Below are 12,740 nucleotides of genomic sequence, written 5' to 3' on the forward strand. Positions count from 1 at the left end.
ATCTGACAAATCTAGTAACTAGATTTCTTTTTTAATTTAAAAATATTTTATTATTTTTTCCTTTTTTTAAACATTTTTTATTGAGTTATAGTCATTTTGCAATATGTTGAATTCCAGTGTAGAGCACAATTTTTCAGCTATACATGAACATACATATATTCATTGTCACATTTTTTTTCTCTGTGAGCTACCATAAGGTCTTGTATATATTTCCCTGTGCTATACAGTATAATCTTGTTTATCTATTCTGCATATGCCTGTCAGTATCTACAAATTTTGAACTCCCAGTCTATCCCTTCCCACCCCCTCCCCCTTGGCAACCATTATTTTTTCCTTTTTTGAATTGAAGTATACTCGATTTACAACATTGTATTAGTTTCTGGTATACAGTACATTAATGCAGTTATACACACATGTATATATATATTCCTTTCCTATTCTTTTTCATTATAGATTATTGCAAGATATTGAATATAGTTCCCTGTGCTATACAGTAGGACCTTGTTGTTTATCTATTTCGTATATAATAGTTAGTATCTGCAAATCCTGAACTCCCAATTTATCCCACCCCCTAGTCACCAGATGTTACCCTGTTCTTTATACCTGCCTAGAGACCTTAGTTTCCTTAGAAGCCACATCTGGATGAACTATGTTGAATCATAATAAATTTACAATCAACTAAACCATCAAAGATAATTTTCCTAGAATGCTCATCTTCTTTCTGTAATGGTGAAATAGATATTTTGCTACTTTTAACCCTGCTCCATTTTTTTGTTACTAATTTTGCACTGGCATTTAACCTTGTCAAAGTAATTTTGATTACAGTCTGTGTTATCTTTATATTAGGTACTTCTAAATGCTTGCACTATGTGACATTCTTATGTGTGTGATATTGGTTCTCAGCAAAAATCTAGACTTTCATAGCAAACAGCTAGTTCGTAAGCATCTTAGAAAACAAGATGGGTAAAGGGGGTCGAAAGGTACAACCTTCTAGTTATAAAATAAATAAGTCCTGGAATGTAATGTACAGCATGGTAACTGTACCTAATAATATTATAGTATTGCATATTGGAAAGTTGCTAAGTGAATAGATCTTAAAAGATTTCATCAAAAGAAAAAATATAACTCTATATGGTGACAAATGTTAACTAGACTTATTGTGGTGGTCGTTTAGCAGTATACACAAATACTGAATCAGTGTGTTGTACACCTGAAACTAATATAATGTTATATTTCAATTTTACCTCAATTTTTAAAAAGTGAGTTTGGACTATCACACAGATTTAAGTCTGAGGACCTCTATAGTCCTTTAGATCACTCCCTTTATCTTGCTGAACTTGAGGGTCTTTATCTGTAAAATGGACACAGTAATCATGTGAGGACTAAATTAAATAATATGTATAAAGTCCTGGGCACTGTGCCTGGAATTTGTTAATCCCCCAATAAAAGGTAGCTATAATGATTATGTTATGGCAAACATGAATATCAAAAATGAATATCCAAGAATATTCACCATCTTGGTCATACTCAAAGGAGTTTGGATTCCAACTAATGAAAAACAAACAAACTAAAAAGATAGTGGCCGTTCAGAGCCAGCATGAGCCCGCTGGGACCATGTCACTCCAGGCTAACCTCATTTCCTGTCCAGCAGAGTCATTACTCAGAGCAAAGCCATATACAAGCTGTGTTGTGGATTTCTTCAGGGTACTTAACAAAAGCTCTGATTGTGTTACTGTGAGTAAGGAGGTGAACTATGATTTTTGGAACAGTATGTCCTATAGGGGAATTCACAGTTCAATGAATGTCTGTTTCCAAAAAATACTGATGGATGACTTTTGGTCAACCTAGACGGTGTCTTTACGGGAGAAGTTAACAACTCGATACGAGTTTTGTCTTGTTCAACCTTTGTATCAAAAATTTGCACCATACTATGCATGTATGATAGCAGTCCATTCTTATTACTGTTTGAAAATTAGTATGCTTTTTTCACCTTTCCCTTCTGCTATTCAAGAGTGCCTGTAGTGGTCCTGTTGTTGATCAAATGTACCTTTTGTACCTGGAATGCCATTTAGCTGGGTCTGGAGACATGAGCTCATATGAGTGTGTGCATTGAGTTGCAATTCTCCCCTTTTCTCTGAATTTTTCTGAATTTTTTTTTTTTCTGAATTGCAGTTCTCTCCTCTTCCACCCTTTCAAGGTACCATTTTCTTTTGCTTATTGGACAAGACAGAAGCAAAACAGGAGTTGAGTAATTTTGCTGTCATCTGTTAAACTGTACTCAACATTCCCCAACCGTCTGTGTGCTTGTCTGATTCTTATTCTTCTTGCCTCTCATGGTTTAAAAATTCTTTTCTGTTGTTCTGATGTTGTTTTCAAATTTTAGCTCATTCTGGAATTTTCCCTCTCTGACACCATTCTACAGGTCTACAGGTCCGGCCATTTATTCAACAAATTTATGAAGCACACATTCAAATGGAGGAAGAAAGACAATAAATAGCATAACCGGGAGAATTATATCACATGTTATAAGTATAGAGGCAAAATAAAGGAGAGCAGAAATTTGGAGAACTGGCTTAGGGGCTGACTTGCAATTTTAAATAGCGTGGCCAAGGAGCCTCAGTGAACCAACATCCTTTGTGCTAACACTTGAAAGCGGTGTGCAGTGAGCTAAATTTTTGAGATTGATGTTAATTCCATGCGTCTTCTTCCTTTTTTTGGCCATAGGCTCTTATGTTCTGAATCAATTGTGAACGCATGTTACATTATACCCTGTCAATTTCCATTAATATCTCCCCTTTGTCTTTTCATCTTTGTGTCCAGTTCTGAATTTCAGCTGCCAGATAATCCTTTCTTGCCACATAGTAGGCACTTACCAAATATTTATTGAATGAATCAATAAAGGAACAAAGGCTATTAACTCACAATAGAAGGTGGCAACTAATAATTGATTTTGAAGCCTCCAGGAATATAGGCTCTTGAACGGGACCGTTTGAAGAAGTAGTTACAATGCAAGACCTGTGAGCAGACCAGGGGCACAGCAGGTGTGGATCTGGAGTTTGGGGCCGTGCCCTTCCTGTGCAAAGCCTTGAGAAGCGCCTTTGGTTAGGTAGGCACAGAAGTTCACTCCATGAGCTGCCCCTGCGCTTGGGAACTGTGCATTCAGACATTGATTCTGTGAGAATAGGAAGTGGGAAAATCACCCATGAGGTATTTTTCCATTTAGCTTTTAATCATCTGAGTGAGCTTTGCTGCTGGTCACCACAAAACAAACAGCCAACAGTTTTTCCCAGGGTCCCACATCTTGGGCGGGCTGAACACCAAAGGTCCTCGCCAAGTCCCTGCAATGAGTATGCTTTTCATAAGGAAAGAAAACAGAAACTCACAAACCATGGAATTCTGACGTATTGGGCGGGAAAACTTCCTGGGACATAAATTTTTTTTCTCCTCTTGGCTCAAAGTAGGAAAACTGTGGAAATCAAATGCATTCTGTATTTTGTGAACATAGATCATGAGCAAAAGAAACTTAGAAGATAAATGACCATATAATTTATTGTTCCAGCTGGTAAACTCTTAAGAGTGCAAAGGACTCTATTAACCATCGCACTGGGAAAATAGGCACAAACCACGACATTCTCAGACAGATCAAAATATATGGTGACCCTCTATGGAAGAAAAGTACTGTGGAAAAATGTGTGGGCAAAGTAGAGGTAAAACTTGATATTTTTCTCCTACTGCCCATTTTATGTATTTCTGATGCTGTTGTCCATAATTACAGAATCACCAAACCATGGAGCTGCAAGGCTTACATTAAGCTAACAGATCACCTGTGCCCTACTTAAAAGATGACGGAGGACCAGCAGCCTCAGCATTATCTGGAAGCTGATTAGAAATGCAGTCCCTCTCCAGACCTACTGAACCAAAGTCTGTGTTTAAACAAGCTACCCTGGAGATTCGTATGCTTATTGAAGTTTGAGAAGCACCAACATAAGCCATTTAACAAAGAAACTGAGGTTCAGGGAGATTAAAAAATTTGAACAAGTTCCACTTGTTAGACGTAGAGCATCCTCTCCTGTCTCCTTCCAGGTACTTTTCCTTCTAATATGCATTGGGTCTCTCTTGTCTGTCATGCCTAAAGAAGCCCGAGACGGACAGAACAGACCTGCAATCTGGTCCCGCTTTCATCTCAGATTCAGAGAAGTCACTGCACCTGGTTGCCTCATCAGTAGAAAGAGGAAATTTGACTAAGTTGACTGCTAAGTTTCCCTACAAGTTCTGAAGTTCTGTAATTCTATGAGTTGTGGAGCATCCGAGAAGCCTGAAGCTAATGTTGCCAAGCTGAAGCCTGAAGTTGCAAAAACTATGGTGTAGGACAAGTGTCTCGACTAATGCTTTTCATGAGGAAGACGTGTTGTTTGTGATGAGGGACAGGAAGGGTGTTCTAAGAGGTCCAGTGGCAGCAACTACTGTCTGATGAGGGGACAAGGCAAAGAGGTGGTACGGGATGTTTAAGACAGGGGAAAAGTATAAGGCAGCTATAAGCATGTTCTTAGCAAATTTAGACCATGGCATACAAAATAGCCTCTAAGCTGACGAGAGTTTTCCTCAGTTGGAGATAACTTACGTATTCACTGCCTCTGGGACTTTCCCTTCTCACCCTTGGGCACTGACGTGTGATGGTTAATCAGCTCCGCTGAGCTCAGGTACCAAGCTGTTTGCTCCAATTCCAATATAGATGGTGCTATGAAATTATTTTTCAGACATGATTAACCTTTAGAATCAGTAGACTTTAAAGAAGGAAGATTTTTCCTCCATAACATGGATGGCCTCTTCCAATCAGGTGAGAGTCTTAAGAACAAAGGCTGAGGTTTCCCAAAGAAGGGACTTTGCTTCAAGACCGTGAAATAGAAACTCTGCCTGAGTGTCCAGCCTGCTGGTCTGCCTTGACGATTTTGGACTCAAGAATGCAGTATCATCTCCTAGCCGAGTTTCTAGCCTGCAAAGCCCGCCCTACCCATTTGATAACTGCCAATGCCCATAAATAGTGTGAGCCTGTTCCTTAAAATAAATCTGTTTGTCTGTGTCTCCACACACACACACACACACACACACACACACACACACCCTGTTGTCTTACTGGTTCTGTTTCTCTGGAGATCCCTGCCTAATACAGGCAGCATTCCCAGATTTCTCTCAATTCCCATTTAACCAGAAGGTAATTGGCAGACAGACTTTGGGTGACTGGTTGATAAGTGTGGGAAGTAGAAAATTTATTAAATCTTGAGCAACAATGACTTACTGTGTTTTAAGCCACAATATCTGGGGCTGGTTTACTAGGCGACAGTAGATCATCGAAACAGGTAACTGGCTCTTTTGCCTGAGAGAGAGGTGTGGGAAATCTCAAAGGAATTTAGACAACCTTACCTCCAAGGGTTAAGAATTAACTTCTTCTTGTTTCCAGTTAGCCCTTTCATAACCACTCTTCCTTATCAAAGATAGAGACACCGAGGCTGTTAAAAGCCAAGTGAAGCACTGAACTTAAAGGGAATGTGTTTCCTTCCATCCATACATTTTTATCAAAGCACTGTCTCGTTCTCTTTCCATCACAGCTACAGATCTTCAGTTTTTCTCTCCGTCTGCTGTTTTCGCGTGTGTGTTCGCTGAGAAGTATGCTCATCAGACACACATTCATTCCCTAGAAAGTTCCTTTCCCTTCTTTCCAGCGTTCGTATCCTGTGGAACTTACTCTCCCCAGCGCCTCCTCGCGTCTTCTTTTTACCGTCTGTGTCCTGTGAACCGTCACAGTCCTGTGAACGCTGGTTCTCAAAGTGTGGACCCTGGGCCAGTAGCCACAGCATCACCTGGGAGTTTATTAGAAATGCAAATTTCAGCCTCCACTTCAGACCTGCTGAAGCAGGAGCTGGGGCTTGCGATCTGTTTTAACCAGCGGATTTCTAAATTACACTAAAGTTTGAAAACCACTGCCCTGGAGTGCAGGTTGAGAGACCATTTCTGTAAAGGACCAGAGAGTAAATGTTTGAGGCTTTCAGAGCCAGGTGGCCTCCGTTATAACTATTCAACTCCTCTTTTTAACGTGAAAGCAGACACAGACTATATATAAATGAATGAGTGCAGCTGAGTTCTGATAAAATATGACTGATGGGCACTGATATTTGAATTTCCTATGCTGTTCACATGTCACAAAATACTGCTATTTGTTTGATTTTTTTGCAATCACTTAAAAATGTGAAAATTATTCTTAGCTTGAGGGCTGCACAAAAGCAGGCAGTGGGCTGAGCATGGTCCCCCAGCTTTAGTTTGCATACCCCTGCCCCAGACCGTCTCTGGTTGGCTCTTACTCAGGATGCATTTTGCTGAAGCATCCATCTTCAGTTCAGCATAGTCTCCCACACTCTCTAGGCCACTGATCTTTCCTGAGGCCATGTTGTGAAGAAATGGCTCAATATGGGAAATGGGTGTCTCACTAAGAAGAGGTCTGTACGTGGCCCTTCAGCCAGGGCCTTCCTTTGCCACCAGGAGAACAGACCCAACCTCAGGTCGGCCTTGATGGGAGTGGATTCAGGCCATTCCATGCCAAGAGTGGCAGCCTAGTCGATGGTGAGCTGGGCTCCACCACTGGCCCCAAATAAGGCAGAAATGTGGGGTAGAGATGGCCTCCTTGTTACCAAACACAAGTTTGTGTGCCCAATGCACAGTGAGGCCAAACAAACTGAAATGTTAGAGTCTGGAGCAGAGAAAACTTTATTGCAAGGCTGAGCAAGAAGAACAAGTGACTTGTGCCCCCCAAAATCCCAACCCCCCTAAGGGTTTCAGCAAAGCATTTTTAAAAGCTGGAAGAGGGAGGGGAGTCCCAGGGTATGTGGTCAGTCGTGCAGGATTCTCTGATTGGCTGTTGGTAATCAATCCCTAGATGTCAGAAGGCCTGGGGGCTGCATGCTCATGATCATCAAGTAGTTAATTTCTTCCCTTTGGTGGTGGTTTTTAGCATCTGAAAAACTCAGAATATGCCTGAGATACATACACTATTATCTGGGGACTTCAGAAAGGAGCTACAGAAGAGGATAAAGGGGAGGGGTCTGTCCTGGGAAGGCCCCATAGGGTCCTGCTCAGTTACATCACCAGAGTCCTCCTAAGCAGGGATGCTCTTGGACCAGGCCACATCCCTCCAGCCACTCCCCTCTGGAGCCTTGTGCAGGGCTGGGTGCTCCCTGGGGGCTGGAATCACAGTGGTTTGTTTAGTGCCATTCCCAAATCACACCTTCTGGGTGGCCCAGGGAAGGAGAAATATGTGTCTTGGCAGAGCTCGGAGAGAGAGAGTCCAGGGAACAGTGGGCTGGGGAAGGTAACAACTGTTAGAATCTTCTCATTGTAAAAGAAAAAAAAAAAAAAACAAAAAACCTGGAGCCCTACTGCTCTCGGAAATGCCGACATGGTTCCTCTCTTCCGTCCTGTTCTCCTCCCCCCACCGGGAACGGAAGACACGGACACCTTAGTGGCGCTGGTGTTTATTTTCCCACGCCGCACACATCACAGTCGCAAACCCTTGCAGCCATTTAGACAGCTTCCTCCGTCTCTGCTGCTGCTCTGAGAATTGCAGTGCTTCCAGGCTCCGGAGGTAAACAGAAAGCAGATGGAACTTTCCTTTTCTTTGGAACTATTAAAAGAAGCAAAGCATCTCAGGGCTTCTGGTTTCTGGCAAAGCTGTGGATTTTTATTGTTGTTGCTGTTGTTGCTGAAGGAAGGCAGAAAGGTGTTCAATTGGTGAACTTCTTTTCCTGCTTTAGAATCAGAACAGACTCCCTTCCTTGAAAAAGACTGTTACTGAATCCAGATTTGTTTGGCTCACTGCCCAACAGGCCAATACACTGGGGATGAGGTGTTGGGGCAAGAATAACAATTTTATTTGGAAAGCCAGCAGACCGAGAAGATGGGGGACTAAAGGCCTAGAGAACCATCTTCCCCAAGTCAGAATTCAGGTTCCTTTTATACTAAAAGGGGAGGGGATGTGATTGGTTGTTGCAAACTTCTTGCTGTCGGAATCCTTTGTTCTTGCAGCTGTCCACTAGGTCAGGTAATGATCCTGTAAACCTCCAATAAGGCAAATGTTATTCTCTGCTCTGCAACTTTTTATCTCTACATGAGTGGAAAAGTGTTCTATCCTTAAAGGTCAGAGTCCAGAGAATGGGCTCTCCTGTATATTTCAGACTATAGACAACATTCTTTTACAAAAAGGTGCAGAACCAGTGTGACTAAGCACAGGAAACATAACACAGGGTTAGGGCTAAAGGAACAGATCTAATAGGGAATCAGATTTGTTCTTCCCTATTACAAGATCAGGAACTCAGTACATATATCATCATCTTCAGGCTTCTTCACCTGGAGCTTGGAAACCACCCTAAGCAAAGTTCTGGGTGTAGCTCAGCCTGAGCAAAGGGGTGAGTTCCTAACCAGGGACTGTGTCACAGTGTGTGTGTGTGTGTGTGTGTGTGTGTGTGTGTGTGAGAACAGGGAGGAGCCGGTAGAATGTTTGGGATAACTGTCATCATTAGCAGTTTCTGTGACTGGGGCACTTGACACAAGAGATAATGAAATAGAGGAACGGAGAGATAAGTGACTTGTTCAAGGTCACCCAGTTAAGTGGCCAAAATCGATTGCAGTTCCTGATGTATTTGACTCGGTGGTCCCTCCCAGCGCCAACCAGGAGGGTCCTTTTCCTAAGGCCAGCTCTTCAAGGTACCGTGGGCTCTGTATTGTTCTAACAGCTTTATAATTAACTCATTGAATCCTCATTGTTACATAGTAGACACCGTTATTATCCAAATTTACGTAAGAGGCAATCGAGGTACAAAGGGAAAATCACTCCTCACGCACATGGCCGGCACCTAGCTCTGGTATCTGAATCCCAGCTGGCTGGCTTTAGAGCCTTGCTCTCAACCACACACGAGACAAAGGGTTAGAGTCCCAGTTCTGCCACTTGGCTGTGTGATCTTTGGCAAGTTAAATAAAAGCTCTGAACCTCAGTTTTCTCATCTGTATCATGGACCTACTAGGGTTAATGGTAACAAGTAAGTGAAACATCCCCTAAAAGCCTTCTTGCCAGGCAGGTAGGAGATGCTTTAATAAATGGAGATTGTTATTTATTTTTATAGATCTAGAGTCCATCCATGCTAATGGGAGGGAAATATGGGCTTTTGAATCGTAGTGATTTTTTTTCATGCTAGAAAAATGCATGCTCATTATAAAAAAAAATGCAGTAAGAAAGAAGACAACGGTCTTGAAATTCCAGCAGAAAGAGATTAGCACTATTACCTTTGGAATATCCATTCTTTGGAGATCTTTTCTATGCATGTGTACATAATTATTTCTAAAAAATTGAGATTATAGTGTACATTATGTTGTACACTAAATTGTGTATTATGAGCCTATTTCTACATCATTAAATAATCCTCTAGAATGTCATTTTAAAGAATACATGCATTTTTCACTGTATGGTTACCCTATAATTTAAAAAATCAATTCCCTATTGTTGCATATTCTGGTTGCTTTCAATTTTTCCCCATTATGTAAGTAAAGCTTTGATGAAAATTCTTTTGGTAAGTGTATGAACACAGCCTTTTACATCATCTGAGAGTTAAGGATCAAATTTGAGATTGGCAATTGGCCCCATTCTGGGCCATGTAGTCACTGTGTAACCCTGAACAAATCACTCACCTTTTTTTTTTAAGTTTCACTTTTCTCAATGTCATAAATGAGGGTAACAATAATAATAACTGCCTCATGAAATGACTTTGAGAAAGAATTACGTGGAGAGAATGAGCATAGACTTTCAATCTGTAACTGCCAGGTCAAATGCTATGCATATTTTTAAAACATAGGATAAAATTGCTCTATTACCTTACAGAAATTTATATTCCTGCCAGCAGTCTTAGACAGTATCCATTTCTTTGGAAACTTGGCAGCATTAGTTGTTAATATGAAAAACTGTGCAAACTTGATTGGCAAAAAAAAAAAAGAAATTCAGTGTTGTTTTCATCTGCATTTTATGTGGATTTGTAAATAAATATTTACCTACGTGAGTCACATGATACCGCTGCCTGAGGAAAGAGGCAGTGGATGAGTGAACAAAAATACTGGAAAAGAAGGATGGCAGAGTGTTATAATATATGCAGGTGATGGGGACAGACAGGACTTGGAGGAATAACACTTTATAAGCATCTTAACTGCCTCCAGGGACCTGATCTCCATTGGCTGTCCTGGAATTGAGGCAGCCCAAATCCAGTGCTTGGAAACCGAGTCTCAGCTGGAGGATGGACAAGGAAGATGAAACCACTCTTCACAGGCTGGTTTGCAACACGCTTCCAAACACCCCTGAACCCTGCTCCCTGCATGGTGGGCGGATCACACCTCTGTGTCTGGTGCCTTCTGCTTCCCACTGTCACAGTCATGGATTGAAGGAGCAGCGGGACCCAGACTGCCATTAGCGGATGATGCAATTCCTCTGGAAGCTGCCAGGAAGAAAGGGCAAACCAACCTCTGTGCATTAACGAGATTAACTTCTTCGTGGCTTTATTCCAGCTCGGAGGAAAATAAGCAAGATGGAAAAGAGGATGAGTTCAGCCTTCATGGACCTAATTCATCAAACTTCCAGAGTGTCACACCCACCCACCCACAAACAGTAATGAAAGGTATTTTCAATGATGTTGAGTTCATCTATTGATTTATTTCTTGCCTGAGGACTTTTGCAGTGTACTTGTTACCCCGACCTAAAACCAGGGCTGCCTTTATTCATGTAGTCATGCTTAACACTGTGGAAGCAGAGATACACAAAATACGGTATTGTCCTGAAGATGCTCCTAGTCACCTGGGGAAATCCTCGCCTACTTGCAAGTATTTGCAGCTCAGTGCTTTAGAAAACGTAAGTACGTTTAAAAATAATTATATAATTGATAGCAGGTCCCAAACAGCGCCCAGTGGCTCACCCCATCTTGAAGGACCACGATGAGTATAAAGCTAGGGCAGGTACAGTTCCTGATGGAAGAGGGACTTTCCTGCCCTGAGAGGCACCAACCGGCCTGTGGCCTTCCTCTGCCAGGTGTTGTCCGCACTGAATGCTGCTGGTGGTCACCTCTCAGACCCCCAGGGAGCTGCCCCACCCTGTGCCCCATCTCTTCTAAGACCACTTCCAAGCCCGCTCATACTGCCCCACTGGTGGGCGGGCCCAGGTATCCTCACTGCCAACCTTCTTTCTCAGTCTCCCAGACATTCCAGTACTTTCTAAGCACCTGCCTCTTGGCAGACGAAACCAGTGGATTTCCTTTAGATGGTAGATTCCCCCGTGCCTTGCTTTTCGCCATCGTCCCCAAGGAAAACCTTGGGTCCTCTATTTCCCCAGGGTTTCCCCTGACTGTCCAGCCTCTCTGGTCATCAGCCTTCCCTGTCCCTTCTGTTTGTCTGGCCTCCTTGTTCACCTCCAAGAGCTGGTCTATTGTCACGTCTCTCTGATTCCACCTCCAAAATATCTCTCAAGTCTGCTCACCTCTGATGATCGCAGGCACCATCACCCTCTGTCAAATACCACCCTTGCTCTCCCAGACTCTTGAGATTTTCGGTCACCACATTTTCAGTTTTGTTCCTCTTCAATTCGTTCTTCCCTCCAAGCTGGGAGAACTGGAAATACTTCAGTGGCTTCCTGTTGCTTTTAGGAAAGTCACAAATCTCTAACACGGCCTCTATGACCCTAGTCCCTGTATCCACCTTTAGCTCCATCTCACCCTTATTCCCTGGGCTTCTGCCCCCAGCCACGGCCAGCTTTCAGTTTGTCTGTCGCATGGCCTCCACATTTGTTGTGTTTCCTTCAGTTTGGATTACTCTCCCATCCCCCACTGAATTCCTCTGCATCCTTCAGGTCTCCATCCAAAAGTGACTTCCTCATAGATGTCCTTCCTCATTTCCCTGACCAGATCACATCCCATAAACGTTCTTAGTTCTCCATGTAATTTGCCCTTCCTAAAGGCTTTTCCACAATTCATAAACTTGTATTTATGAATAATTATTTATTGTGTAGCCCATTAGTCTCTAAAATATGTGAAGGAAGAGCCCATGGTTTTCTTACTATTGTATTTCCAGGACACACATTCTACATAGGAGATAATCAGTAAATCTTTTTTTTTTTTTTAATTTTAGGGAGAGGGTAATTAAGTTTATTTATTTATTTATTTTTACTGGAGGTACTGGGGATTGAACCCAGGACCTCGTGCAGTCTGAGCACGTGCTCTACCACTGAGCTACACCCTCCCCACCTGTAAATTACCAATTAAAGTTATTTGATAAGATCATGGGCTTTCTCAAGAAACCCTAAGAATTTTCCACAGCAATAGAACACACCCCTCTCTGTGTGTGAGTTTTCCTGATTTGGTCACGCTGGGGAGCTTTGGTGTCACACGATCAAGGAGGCCATTTATCTTTCCCCAAAGAAAGAGGGAAAGATGAAGAGGGAGAACCTCATCAGAGTTTTTAATCTTTAAAGCCAGTTTTGTAGGTCATGGTGATGATCTTGGGCAGGCATAGGGTAGCGTGTGATAGGAAATGTCTTTAATTAACATATTTCTTCCCCGACGCCTCCTCCCCTTGGCCTACTCATCACAGATTTATGCAGGGGTCCTTTCAGCCTTACAGGAATACGCTCTTCATCTTGCTGCCTCCGTTCATTTGTTGCTTCTTTC

General features: G+C 42.3%; 1 non-coding gene across 1 annotated transcript; it reads right to left on the reverse strand.

Moving 5' to 3' along the window:
• Positions 1 to 12,240: 12,240 nt before the first annotated feature.
• TRNAS-AGA (transfer RNA serine (anticodon AGA)) lies at positions 12,241 to 12,313 on the reverse strand. The gene has a single exon. It is a non-coding gene; the product is annotated as a tRNA-Ser (tRNA).
• Between the last annotated feature and the right edge of the window lie 427 nt (positions 12,314 to 12,740).

This window comes from Vicugna pacos, chromosome 14, assembly GCF_048564905.1.
Source record: "Vicugna pacos chromosome 14, VicPac4, whole genome shotgun sequence".
In the NCBI taxonomy this organism is placed as follows: domain Eukaryota; kingdom Metazoa; phylum Chordata; class Mammalia; order Artiodactyla; family Camelidae; genus Vicugna; species Vicugna pacos.